The sequence below is a fragment of the Ictalurus punctatus genome, chromosome 14 (genome assembly GCF_001660625.3).
Source record: "Ictalurus punctatus breed USDA103 chromosome 14, Coco_2.0, whole genome shotgun sequence".
In the NCBI taxonomy this organism is placed as follows: domain Eukaryota; kingdom Metazoa; phylum Chordata; class Actinopteri; order Siluriformes; family Ictaluridae; genus Ictalurus; species Ictalurus punctatus.
In genome coordinates this window covers 15,801,542-15,813,814 of record NC_030429.2, presented here as the reverse complement: position 1 = coordinate 15,813,814, position 12,273 = coordinate 15,801,542, and the positions used below count along the sequence as shown (strand labels likewise).

The window sequence follows — 12,273 nt, the reverse complement described above, 5'->3', positions numbered from 1 at the left end:
TTAAATAGCACTTTTAAATAAATTTAACACAAGTTAAAGTTACACTTTAATACTATTTCTGTATAACTAAAGTGTACTAAGTAGTAGGAGTGATCAGAAACGGTACAGGGTAGTAAGAGTGAACAGTAAACAGTATAGGGTCAGGGTAGTAGGAGTGAACAGAAGCAGTACAGGCAGGTAGGAGTGAACAGAAATGGTACCGTGTGGTAGGAGTAAACAGAAACGGCACAGGGTCAGGGTAGTAAGAGTGAACAGAAACGGTACAGGGTGGTAGTAAGAGTGAACAGAAATGGTACAGGGTGGGAGGAGTGAGCAGAAACGGTACAGGGTGGTAGTAAGAGTGAACAGAAACGGTACAGGGTGGGAGGAGTGAACAGAAAGGGTACAGCAGGTGAGAAGTGGCAGCACTTTTACAGAATGGGCGGGGAATAATGTCTCTCGCTGACGTCATGGGACGGAGCTGCCGAGTGGGCGTGGCGTTGACACTGTGCTGCTGCATCGCTGAACAGCATGAGGATGAGGGAGATATAACAGCTGTTAGACGTGGAGTCCGTTTTGGCCTGTGCCTTTTAAAGCCATATTTTACTGGATGGTTGATTTGTCGACGTGAAATGAGGAATTATGACTGACTAAGGAAAGGTAAGACATGTTTGAATCCCGCTGAACGCTAACCAGCTCGAATCACTGCGTATCCTGAACAGGTGCACCTGTCTTCCTCCCCCTACGTGCTCGTGCCGCTTTCACTTGCATCTTGCGGATATCGAGGTCTGTATCCGAAGCAGTTTCTGAAGCAGGTACTCAGGAATTTTCGGTGTTTTCAGAAATGTATGTGGACGTAGTTCCTTCTGATTGCATCGGTGGAATCAGTCGGAAAGCCGTCTCTTTGTCTATAGACGTGTGGCATCACGGATTATCGCTGTGGCGTAACGGGGCTAAACGGCATAAAGATCACAAACAATGCGCTGTGCTTGCAACATCAGGATTGAACATTTTGTATCGTTTTTATTGTTGTCAGCATTGAATAGCACCAGCTGGGCTTAGAATTCAACCTGCACTTACTGCACAACATCAGGATGTGCTCCCGTTTCGTTATTCCGCTTTGCTTTCATTATGTAGCCTAACTTAGTCTATTTTATAGATGCTCTAAGATGGGCTACACAGCTGTCTACCTGTACAACTACAATTAGTTAGCTCACAGTTTCCTTATCAACACTATGAAGGCTACAACAACAGATCTAAATTATGCTTTGTCAGCGTTGCACGTAGCCTATTGAATGGATTTCGGCTTATGTGAAGTTCAACGTGTGTGTGTGTGTGTGTGTGTGTGTGTATATATATATATATATATATATATATATATATATATATATATATATATATATATATATATATATATATATACACACATAAATAAAACACTAGAGACACTGGTGTGATATCATTGATCTCCAGTCTCTTTAGTGTGTAGCCACTTGGTGCTTTAATGTTCATAAACATAGATGACATTTAACAGCAGAAACGTCAGTATTACAGGCTGAAGACCTATAGACTTGACTTTTTTCCTTTTTTTAGGCTGAAATGTAATGTTAGCCCGGTTTTCTACCATGCAAACCCTTACTTTAAGTGTTGTACTGCAAATCCGTGAGAATTACACAGCAAAATCATCAGTGTTTATTTAACTCTAAACAGACCCAGATGAACACTGTAGTGTTAATCAATATCTAGACATTTTGCCATGTGACATGGACCAGCATTTGTTTTTGGCTTTTTTTTTTGTGTGTGTGTGAATCATTTTGGTTTGGTATGCACTACACATGAATAAAGGCTCATTACATAGCTATCATGTAGAGGATCTATGGGAAATGTGCATCATATGTTAAAACTATGTGAGTAATATTTAGCATATGTCAGAGTTGACCTGGAATATCCTGAGCGAGTCAGGTTCGCTGTGTGTGCCTATGCTTTAGCCTTCTCAAATTTTGAACAAATATTGTAGATATATATATATATATAGATAGAGCTCTGAACGATATCCTGACGACCTGCATGAACTCAGTAGTCATTTTGAGGTTCACAACCTATGTGCCTGTTGCACATTATGTCTGATGAAATAAACCTAAAGACCACATGTACAAATATATATTATTTATCAATTCTCCAAACAGTATTCAAAATCATACAAGTGACAGCACAAGCATAATTGTGTAAATAGTGTATAGTTGTGTATAGTTGAGTTGCATTTTCAATCTCTCTTCTTCATATCTTTTGTTATATCATTTAATTAAATTTCACTGATATTTTACTAAAGCAAATGAAAAAAATTAAGAGATTAATCTGGGTGGCACGGTGGTCCACAGTCCATGGCCTGATCCAGAGCTTGGGTTACTGTCTGTATCTGACTGACTGTTTCTGCATGTTCTCATCATGTTCGTGTGGGTTTTCAGCCAAAAATATTACAGTAGATAGATTGATTACACTAAATTGCCCCTAGATGTGAATGTGTGTGTGTATATGTGTGTGTATGTGTGTGTGTGTGTGTGTATATGTTGCTCTGTGATGGACTGTCATCCCATCTAGGATGTATTCCTACCTCATGCTTAGTGTTCCCAGTATATACTCCACCATGACCCTGACCAGGATAAAGTGCTTACTGACGATGAATGGATGAAGAAATGACCTTGACCTGACAGTCTCTATTTTGATCAGATAGCCCAATGAGACAATATTTTTATCCCATGCTGATGGAGTTCCACTCTGCATTTGTTATTTCATTACAGACGGAGATTAGTCGTCAGAGACATTGAGAGACAGATGGAACAATCAGGGCAAAACAGCAAAGCGGAAACACTGACCAGTGTGGTCACTGTAGGCCTGTGTATAGCAGGGCAATGGGGGCTGCGCTTGGCTGCTGATCAGTGACTACATGAAATTCATAGACATGTTCAGAAACACTGAGCAGAAATTCTGCTGGTATAGGGTTACTAAGAGCTCAGGCCTTGGCATTTTAGTATTGTTGTGTGTTGCTTTTTGAACTCATTAAGAAAGCATAATTAAAAGAACATATAATTAAAATGAAACTGATATATAAAAACAGATACATAAAATATGTTGATATGTACAGATAATACTTATTATGAAGGCTATATAACTATGATATTGATTTCTTTTAAAATTATAAATACATAAAGAATAAATAATAAAATATGAACATTGCTTTGAAAATTGGTGTACTCCAACAGGTTTATTAAAAAAAAAAAGCTTGTCTTTATTAACTTTCATTATTTTCATAATTGTGTGGATTAGATTATCACATTAGTAACACTATCAGAAATTCACATAATCTATTATCTATTTACTATATGAAACAGTCATTATTTTATTAAACCAGTAACTGATGGTAAATAGTAATTTTTCCCCAACAGATTGCTGTATTTGATATTTACAGTGCCCTCCACTAATATTGGCACCCTTGGTAAGTATGAGCAAAGAAGGCTGTGAAAATTTGTCTTTATTGTTTAACCTTTTGATCTTTTGTTTAAAAAGTTCACAAAAATTCTCTGTTCTTGTGAATATCAAACAATTGCAAACAAAATACAGGTTTATTAAAAATATCTTTGTTAAATATAGGTGTGCAACAATTACTGGCACCCTTCTAGTCAATACTTTGTGCTACCTCCCTTTGCCAAGATAACAGCTCTGAGTCTTCTCCTATAATGCCTGATGAGGTTGGAGATACACGGCAAGGGATCTGAGACCATTCCTCCATACAGAATCTCTCCAGATCCTTCAAATTTCAAGGGCTACGCTGGTGGACTCTTCTCTTCAGTTCACCTCACAGGTTTTCTATGGATTTCAAGTCAGGGGACTGAGATGGCTATGGCAGGACATGATTTTGTGGGCGTTTTTTTTGTAATTTTTTTAACAAAAGGTTAAACAATAAAGACAATTTTTCACAGCCTTCTTTGCTCATATTTTCCAGGGGTTCCAATATTAGTGGAGGGCACTGTATCTGTAGTTCTCAGGGAAATACAATCATTACCATGAGAGTCGGAAAAAAGACCCCAAAAAACCCAGAATGTCAGAATTGTACGTGTGCAAAAAGGCTGACATGAAAATACAGTGTACGGTGCTGAAATGAAAATGAAATTTTCACGGTATGCCATGACATTTATGAACAATACAACTGTACTCAAATACTCATGTTTTCTCATGCACATTGTCTCATGCTGTGCCATGTCACTGTCTTTCTATTTTTTGATTCTTTTCATTTGTGAAGGGCCTTCAAGTATTAAGTCCCAATCATTTTTAGCTTTGATTTAAAAAAAAATATATACAAATCAGGGTTAGTCACACAGCAGAGTATGATTATCTGGAGTATATGTGTGTGCAGATATGAAATGCTCTTGTCTGTAGTTTTTTCCCTTACATAATAAGTGAAATATATCACAGCGATGATCAAATTTGTTTAAAAAGAGCAGCACTGAAAAGGCTGAGCCCATCAAAGGGAGAAACTGTCGCCTCTTTCTTCAGAGAATTCCATCTCCCTCCCACCTCATTCCCGGAAAGTTTAGTCCTCAAGATGAGATGAAATGAGTCAAGTGGCCCACAGCAATCAGTGCTCAATCACTGTATGGTGCTTTGAAGTGCTCCACATCCTCACAGGTGGGGAAGCAATGTTAAGTGCTCCAGGGAGAGGTCACATTGAGGCCAGAATAATGAGGAAGGGAATAGGAATTGTGAATGGAGCTAGAGTAAGAGAAAGGAAACTGATAGCAGAAACAGGAAGGTTTGTTTGAGTCATAAAAACAAAACCAAACAAAAAAACCTAAATGGATTTTTGAAAATTTCTAGTCATGTTAAACTGGGTGGCGTGGTGGATCTCCCTCCCTCCCTCAGTTCTTCCCATGTCTGCATGAATTACCTCCCACTTCCCAAAAACATGTTCGTAGGTTGATTGGCTACAGTTAAAGGCATTGCTGCAATACATGATACATATCAGAATATATAGGTTTGCTCACAAATTTTCATTTACTGCATGTTATAAATAGTAATATATTTGTTTATAATACATTTATTTTTATTCTTTTTTATATGCATGGATGGATATCACCTGCTCGCCTCTGCTCTGTGTGCACAGAGTTTGCATGTTCTCCCTGTGCTTCGAGAGTTTCCTCCAGGTGCTCCGGTTTCCTTCCCCATTCCAAAGACATCCATTGTAGGCTGACTGGCATGTCTAAATTATCTGTAGTGTGTGAATGAGTATGTGAATGTGCGTGTGATTGTGCCCTGTGATGAAAATACTTCTGTTTAAAATGTAACCAAATCTAACCGTGTATCACATCTCCAGTGTTCCTGGTTCGATCCTGAGCTCAGGTTACTGTCGATGTGCAGTTTCTGTGCATGTTCTCCCTCTGTCTGTGTGGGTTTTCCTTCATCACTAGGTGGATTAGCTATTGGAAACGTCCTTTAGGTGTAAATGAGTGGGGGAATGTGTGCATGGTGCACTGCAATTGACTGGTGTCCCATCCATTGTGACCCAGAACAGGATAAATTATTTACTGAAGATGAATGAATGAATGAATGAATGGAAGGGTGGATGGATTTAAAACACAAGCTCAGGCACGCTCTTATGTTTGTTTTATGCTCTGTCTTGATTTAAGTCCATAAATCCACAAAATGTTTATACAGTATAGTGATACATACGGTTAAACAGAATAAACACAAATATGCAGTTCATTCACTATCCCACTGTCTTAATCAGTTTTTAAGCAACCCATATTGTAAATAATAATAACAACCCTAATTTTTCACGGATGCATATGGTGTTAGCTGTCATTATAAAACGTAAGTGTGCTGTCGTGCCATTCTACAGATGGAAAATGTGCAATGTGCATTTGACGGACACATCTAGTGGGACTTGATCCAGATCCAGTGTAAAATGTTTGGACAATACTGTACTGTGGGATGATTCAATATTCAATTTGCAAGATGGACATTGTGTTTGATATCTGTGACAGATGAGAACATATTTCTATATTACAGACTCACCACTGGCCTCTCCACACACATGGAAATATCTGGGATATCTTCATTTAGTCTCATTGCTGCATTTGCAGAACTTACTTGCTGATAGCACGACTCTTAGTTCTAGAAGTATCAGCATTGCAGTTTTTCATGGTTTAGCCAACACAGCATGTAAGCTGTCATTTCTTTTTTTGCCCCAGTAGTGATCGGCTGATTAATGCATATCTACAGCATTCTGTTCAGTAGTATTTAAGCCAGCATCTTCATGCATGCGTTGCTATGGAGGCATCTAGCCTTTATCATACAAGCAGCCAGTCACCGTCATCAAACATAAGCAACATATTTAGATTTCCATTACTGATAGGCTTCTCCTAGAAATGACATTTACAACACAAATCAAGAGCAAGGAACAATTATCTCTTGTAAGCAAGTTAATTAAAATATCTGCATTCAAGAAAGATTTAGAATTTGATTACAATCTTTACAAAAAAAATAGGAAGGAAAGACTACATTTTTTTTCTCTCACTTCTTTAGGAACGCTGTTTAATATGCATCAGTTTTCACTAGTCTTCATTCCTGACTGCTGCATGTTGGCTTGTGTTGGGAAAGAAAAGCACATAGTCTTTTTCCCATTAGATATATTGCCTGATAGGAAGAGGAAAAACAGATAAAGTGGACATAGAAGGATTGTGTCCACTAACAAGCTTGTGAAATTCTAGGATAGGAATAAGGTAGGAAGCGTAGCATGGACTACATGCTTTACTATAATAATATTATGTTATGGTTTCATGTGTTTATATAGCTATAGACAAGAATGGACTAAAGGAAAACAAGGGAAATGCACTAAACATGAAAAAGTTTTTAAAATGTGTGTTCAAGCGTGTTGTTTTTCTTCATATGTTGAGACTGCAATATGGACTGCATGCTAAAGAATCTGGTGCCATTAATCATCATTACAGTCTTTTGCAATTTCACATGACATTCTTACTTCTGCCATTTTGTTGAAGTTGAAATTTACAAGTCATTGGTACTGCTGGGAGGCTCGTCATTTTTATCTTTCAAATGAAACCGCACCCTCTAAACCATACACTATTTGCCTTAGCAAACTCTGCACTAGTCATGTGGACATGCTGTTGCTTTGGCACTTCCTGTTTGGGACTTTATAGTGAAGAAGTAGACTGAAATACTTCTTAGTTTTTGTTGTACAATGTTATTATGCATTTATGCAACATAACGAGTGATAGTTTCATATAATTTTTTAGTTGTTGTTGTTTTATTTTTTACTTTGTGTTTTTCTGGACCAATACATGCACCTGAAATTACACCTGAACCCGCTCTTTTAATGACTAACTACTATACTCTAGGGATGACACGATGCCAAAAATCTAGTAGTCGGTACCGATACCACCAAAAGTACATGATACTTGATACTGAAGTTGATACCGCAGTGTGGTATAAAAATAAAATAAAATAAAAAACTCTCCTGGAGTACATCCTCCTCTGGCTGATACTGGCAAAGGGAGGATGTACTCCACTCACACACACACACACACACACACACACACACACACACACACACACAAACACCTTATACTCTGAATGTAAGCATTAGTTTAAATTCACTGATATGGTGGCAGGCCAAAAAGAGTTATTAAAAGCATGAACATGTGAATAATTATTAGTGACATGAGGCTACATTTAGCTAACAGGACACGGGCTGAATAGCAATGCATGGTGGCCCATTCGGAGGTAGTTTATAACACTGCAATGACTATGTTTACATGGACAGCAGTAATCTAATTATTGACCTTACTCTGAGTAAGATAATAATGTGATTAAGGTGTTTACATGAGTCGCTTTTAGAATACTCCTTTCATGTACCCGTTTTACATGTTATAGAACATAATTAGGTGAACGGCACACGTCATTACGTCACCGCGCCACGCTGTCCGACGTCCCTCCAGAATTTCACATATCAACATACAGTTCGTCTTCGTTATGGTACCGTATACAGTTCGGGTATTTTTTTTTTTTTTTTTTACTAACGCTTTAAGTTCAGTTAATTACTTGCCATGCTGTACGAGCAAATAGACAGCTGTTTAAAGCCGTAGGCTGTGTCCCAAACCGCGTACTTACCTTCTATATACTAGCCGAGATACATCTACTACAGGTCTATAGTAGGCAAGTATGCGGTTTGGAATGCAGCCGTACTTTCTTGTTTGTCGTAAAATATTGAGCACTGCCGTGTGTGATCGTGTCCTGTCGCAAAATGCGGTAAAAACTCTCACACGATGTTAATAATGTGATTAAGGTGTTTACATGTCTGTAATACAGGTCGATAATGGGACTAAAACAGGAGTACTCCACATGTCTTAATTTGATTAGTGTTTACTTCGAGTATGACCTTAATCAGATTAAGGTAATTAAAAATTGCTGTTTACATGGTAGTTTCTTAATCAAAGTATCGTCTTAATCGGGTTAAGAGTGGATTATTGTTGTCCATCTAAACACACTGACTGTGTTAGTGTCGTTAACAAATAACAGGCCATCGCTAACATTACACGGAGCATAACATTAGCTGGTTTCACTGCAACAATGCCAGCTGCCTCTAACAAACATAATATTGGACCGTCTTTCAGGTGCTTTGCCAAACTCCTGGTGTTTCCTTGCTTTGTTTGAAATGAACAATAGAATTGGTTGCACACCGGAAACTGATACTAGCTTTCCTCTCTTTTCCTCTCAACGAGTCGGGGCGAAGCTAAACTTGTTAAGTTAAGCTAATCTTCTGTAGTTTTTCCCGTGTGCTTGTAGGCGTTCTTCTTCTTCGTCACCACTTGTGGACTGACTAAAACACTTGCGCGTATTTGCTGCCCCATCAGGTCCGGATGAATTGCAACCTCGGTACCGCCATTAGAATCGGTTCCAAAGATAGTGCAGAAAAACAAGTACCGTCATGTTTTAAGAATGTTGGTACCGCCTTGGTACCGAAGTATCGGTTCTCGTGACATCCCTACTACATTCTTGTTGGTTAACTGGGTTATTGAGTAACTGCTTTGATTTTGGGTTGATTAGTGTATTGAGTTCTGTTGACTAATAATTATTTAAATCTCTACTTTCAGTAATTAGGTATTTGTAATTATAATTAGCAAACTATTGCATAACCGTTATAGTGCTATTTATTCACTCAGGTGTCACCCTGCTTTTAATACATTTGTTTGTTTATATTGAATTTTTTAAATCTCAAAAGCCTATTAAGCAGTCCCTCCGGGATTTTGCGATTTTGCAATCGCAGAGATTAACGCACAATCAAGCAGGACAGTCAATACAACATATATTTATGTGCAACCATACTGTATACTAGTTCACCAAATGACTCCCAGTTTTTTGTTGTTGTTGTTGTTTTAATGTTTCCTCTTTTTGGAGCTCATGTAGCAAATTCATTTGTTTTTATTTTTAAGGTTATACAGAACATTTTAGTAAATCCATCAAATAATCATTTTATTATTCAGTTACTCATCTTAAAGCATATTATTCAGTTATTAGTTTGAATGATTCAGTAACTTACAGTGAAATGAAGAGGAAAGGTACGAGTTAAGAGAATGAGGAAATTAAATGTGAACTTACGTAGTATTAACTGCTTAAACTATTTCTGGAAGTTTAAGTGTTCAATATTCATTTTGTATTAATTCAGTGATGTTTAAAATATATGAAAAATAATTGTTTGAATAAGCTTTGGTGAAAATATAAGCTTTATTTGGCATTGCTATACTTATTGTAAATGCTTGTTAAGACTGTGAAATATAAACATGAATATGTGTCGGACAGCCTCTTAGACGCCTCCCTTCCAGCCCTTAGACACTTCAGTATCACTGAATGCATCATGTTGAATATTTTTCTTGGTTGATAATTGTCATTCTGTCTCATTGTCTCTGTGGCCCTGAGGGAGCAGCTGGTGCAGACTTGTTTCCTTTTGAGGAGGCCGAATGCTAGGAAATAGGACAGGAGTGAGAAAGAGAAAGAGACTCAGGTCTGGCAGTGCTGCTTTGCCCCACCGCTTCGTTTAAATGTGTATCTGCTCTGTCTGTTCCTCAGCTCCGACTGTTGCCAATCAGCAGAGAGCTGAGACCTGAGGCTGTGCTGGAGAAGGATTTGAGTGCTTTCAAAGATTCAAGGATTGTCATTGTCATTCCAACACATGGACATGAGCTGGAGTGAAATTAAGTGTTTAAGTCTTTAAGTGTTTGCTTATTGCTAACAATTAATTTTACTTATCATGCCTCCCTGTGCCGTGTGGCTCTTTCACGTAATTCATTAAACATGATCCCATCACACTCATTCAGCATTACAACTTATATCCAGCTCTTATACGCATGATAGTCCAACATGTGATTAGTGCCCTTGTGCTGTTCATGATCACACCAGACCACAGTGTGAACCAGTGATGTGTGAACTAGTGATATGTGAACCAGTGATGTGTGAACCAGTGATGTGTGCACAAGTGATGTGTGAACCAGTGATTTGTGAACCAGTGAATGCACCTTATAGGGCCTATTTGAGCTTTTTGCTTGCGAGCTTTTTGTTGTGTATGGTGTGAATAGGTGTCAGCAAGGCTCATGCACGTGTCTGACAGTGCAGGATCAGTGTGAGGAGCTGTCAGCAAGCCCAGGGATCAGCTGGCCCAGAAAACACACCCAGCTGTGTGAGACTGGCATCTGCCAGCATTGACACGCAAACACACCAGCTCACAGGATTAATGTGTCTGAAACAACACCAGATGTAATGGCTGGGATGTCAGTCCTATACAGACATTATAGGAGTATTAGTTGGAGTTGAATCTCGCAAACTAGACCAACTTTAATTTTATTGGAAGCTTGTATCATTGCTGCTGCATGATTGTGTATGATAAAATTAACCAGAAGAGCACTCATGACAATCATTGTTACTGGCCACTGCTTAAAATTCACCAGAGGTGGTAAAAACATTCAGATTCTTTACTCGGGTAAAAGTATAACTGCCCATCTAAATAAATAATCTGTTAAATATTTGAATGTGTCAAATTCGTCATTCTTCAAGTTAAAGTCGAAAAATATAAACTCTGAAACAGGTGCTGCAGGATTTCGTGATCACAGAAATTAATGCAAAATCAAGCAAGCTCCGCAATATTCGGAAGAGCTTGCAATTTTTCAAAATTCATTTTCGGTAGATTTGGGCCAAGACAAGTCATGTGATGTCATCACAATGCACATTCAGCCAAAGCCCTCTTCGAATCATGTGCATCGAATAGGAGCACACCTAAAAAGTCTAATTTACCAACAAACATCACTGCAAAATTCAATTCCGTGCATTTGCAATTTCGCCAATTCAAGTAGTTTTCTGCAAAAATGTTAAAAAAAAAACAAAACAAAATGAAAAAACTCTGCAGTTTGCAGTGCACATTTTTTGGGAAAAAAGCCACATCAAAATCAAGTATTTTTGGCTGCAACAAGCCCAAAAAAAACCTCTGCGAAGTACAACAAGGGCCTCTGCCTCAAATCACACTGATTTTAGTCAGTGATTGTAAATAGGTGACTCTTTCAGCAAAGAATCAAGGAACATGGGAAAATTTTAACTTAGCCTAACAACAGCTGTATTCCTAATCTCACAAATCGTAGATAGTATGCTACTAACTACTCATTTGTAAGTCGCTTTGGATAAAAGCGTCTGCTAAATGAATAAATGTTAATGTAAATGTAACTCTGATGATACAAGCTAGTTGGAAGCTAACAGCTAGCAGTCACAATACAAACCACCCTGATGAAGTGTACAAAATGTATGTGATAACATATATTACAGTGATATTATTCTTGCTGTCACATGTTAAAGCTTAGATTTGATAGGAATTTAGATCAATTACCTGAAGCTGACTTTAGCATCTGATGCCAAAGTCACCCTGCTGAAAAATCCAGTTTGTTCTGACCAGCTACCAGCCTCCGAAACACAGGCCGAGCAGCTCAAACGGGTAGACCATGTTTGTCAGATGGCAAGTGTTGGCAGAAAGGAAACAGTTTCTAAATTGCAGCTACTAATGCTACATCATAGACAGGTAATATTTAAGAAATTAACACAACAGTAAGGCAAGTAGAAATCCATCCATCCATCCATTTTCTATAGCACTTATCCTACACAGGGTCACGGGGAGCCTGGAGCCTATTACAGGGATAAAATATATAATAGGTGGGGGACACCCTGGACATGCCAATCCATCGCAGG

At 38.2% G+C, this 12,273-nt stretch overlaps 1 protein-coding gene across 2 annotated transcripts in view; it reads left to right on the top strand.

The window, feature by feature from the left end:
- Positions 1-352: 352 nt before the first annotated feature.
- The window catches only part of otud7a (OTU deubiquitinase 7A), a 68,788-nt gene continuing 56,867 nt past the window's right edge, over positions 353-12,273 (top strand). Inside the window, exon 1 of one of the 2 annotated variants that reach the window (XM_017486104.3) lies at positions 353-639. The gene's annotated coding sequence lies outside the window, so the exon portion shown is untranslated. The remainder of the gene's footprint in view (positions 640-12,273) is intronic. The other variant, XM_017486108.3, reaches the window with a different exon arrangement.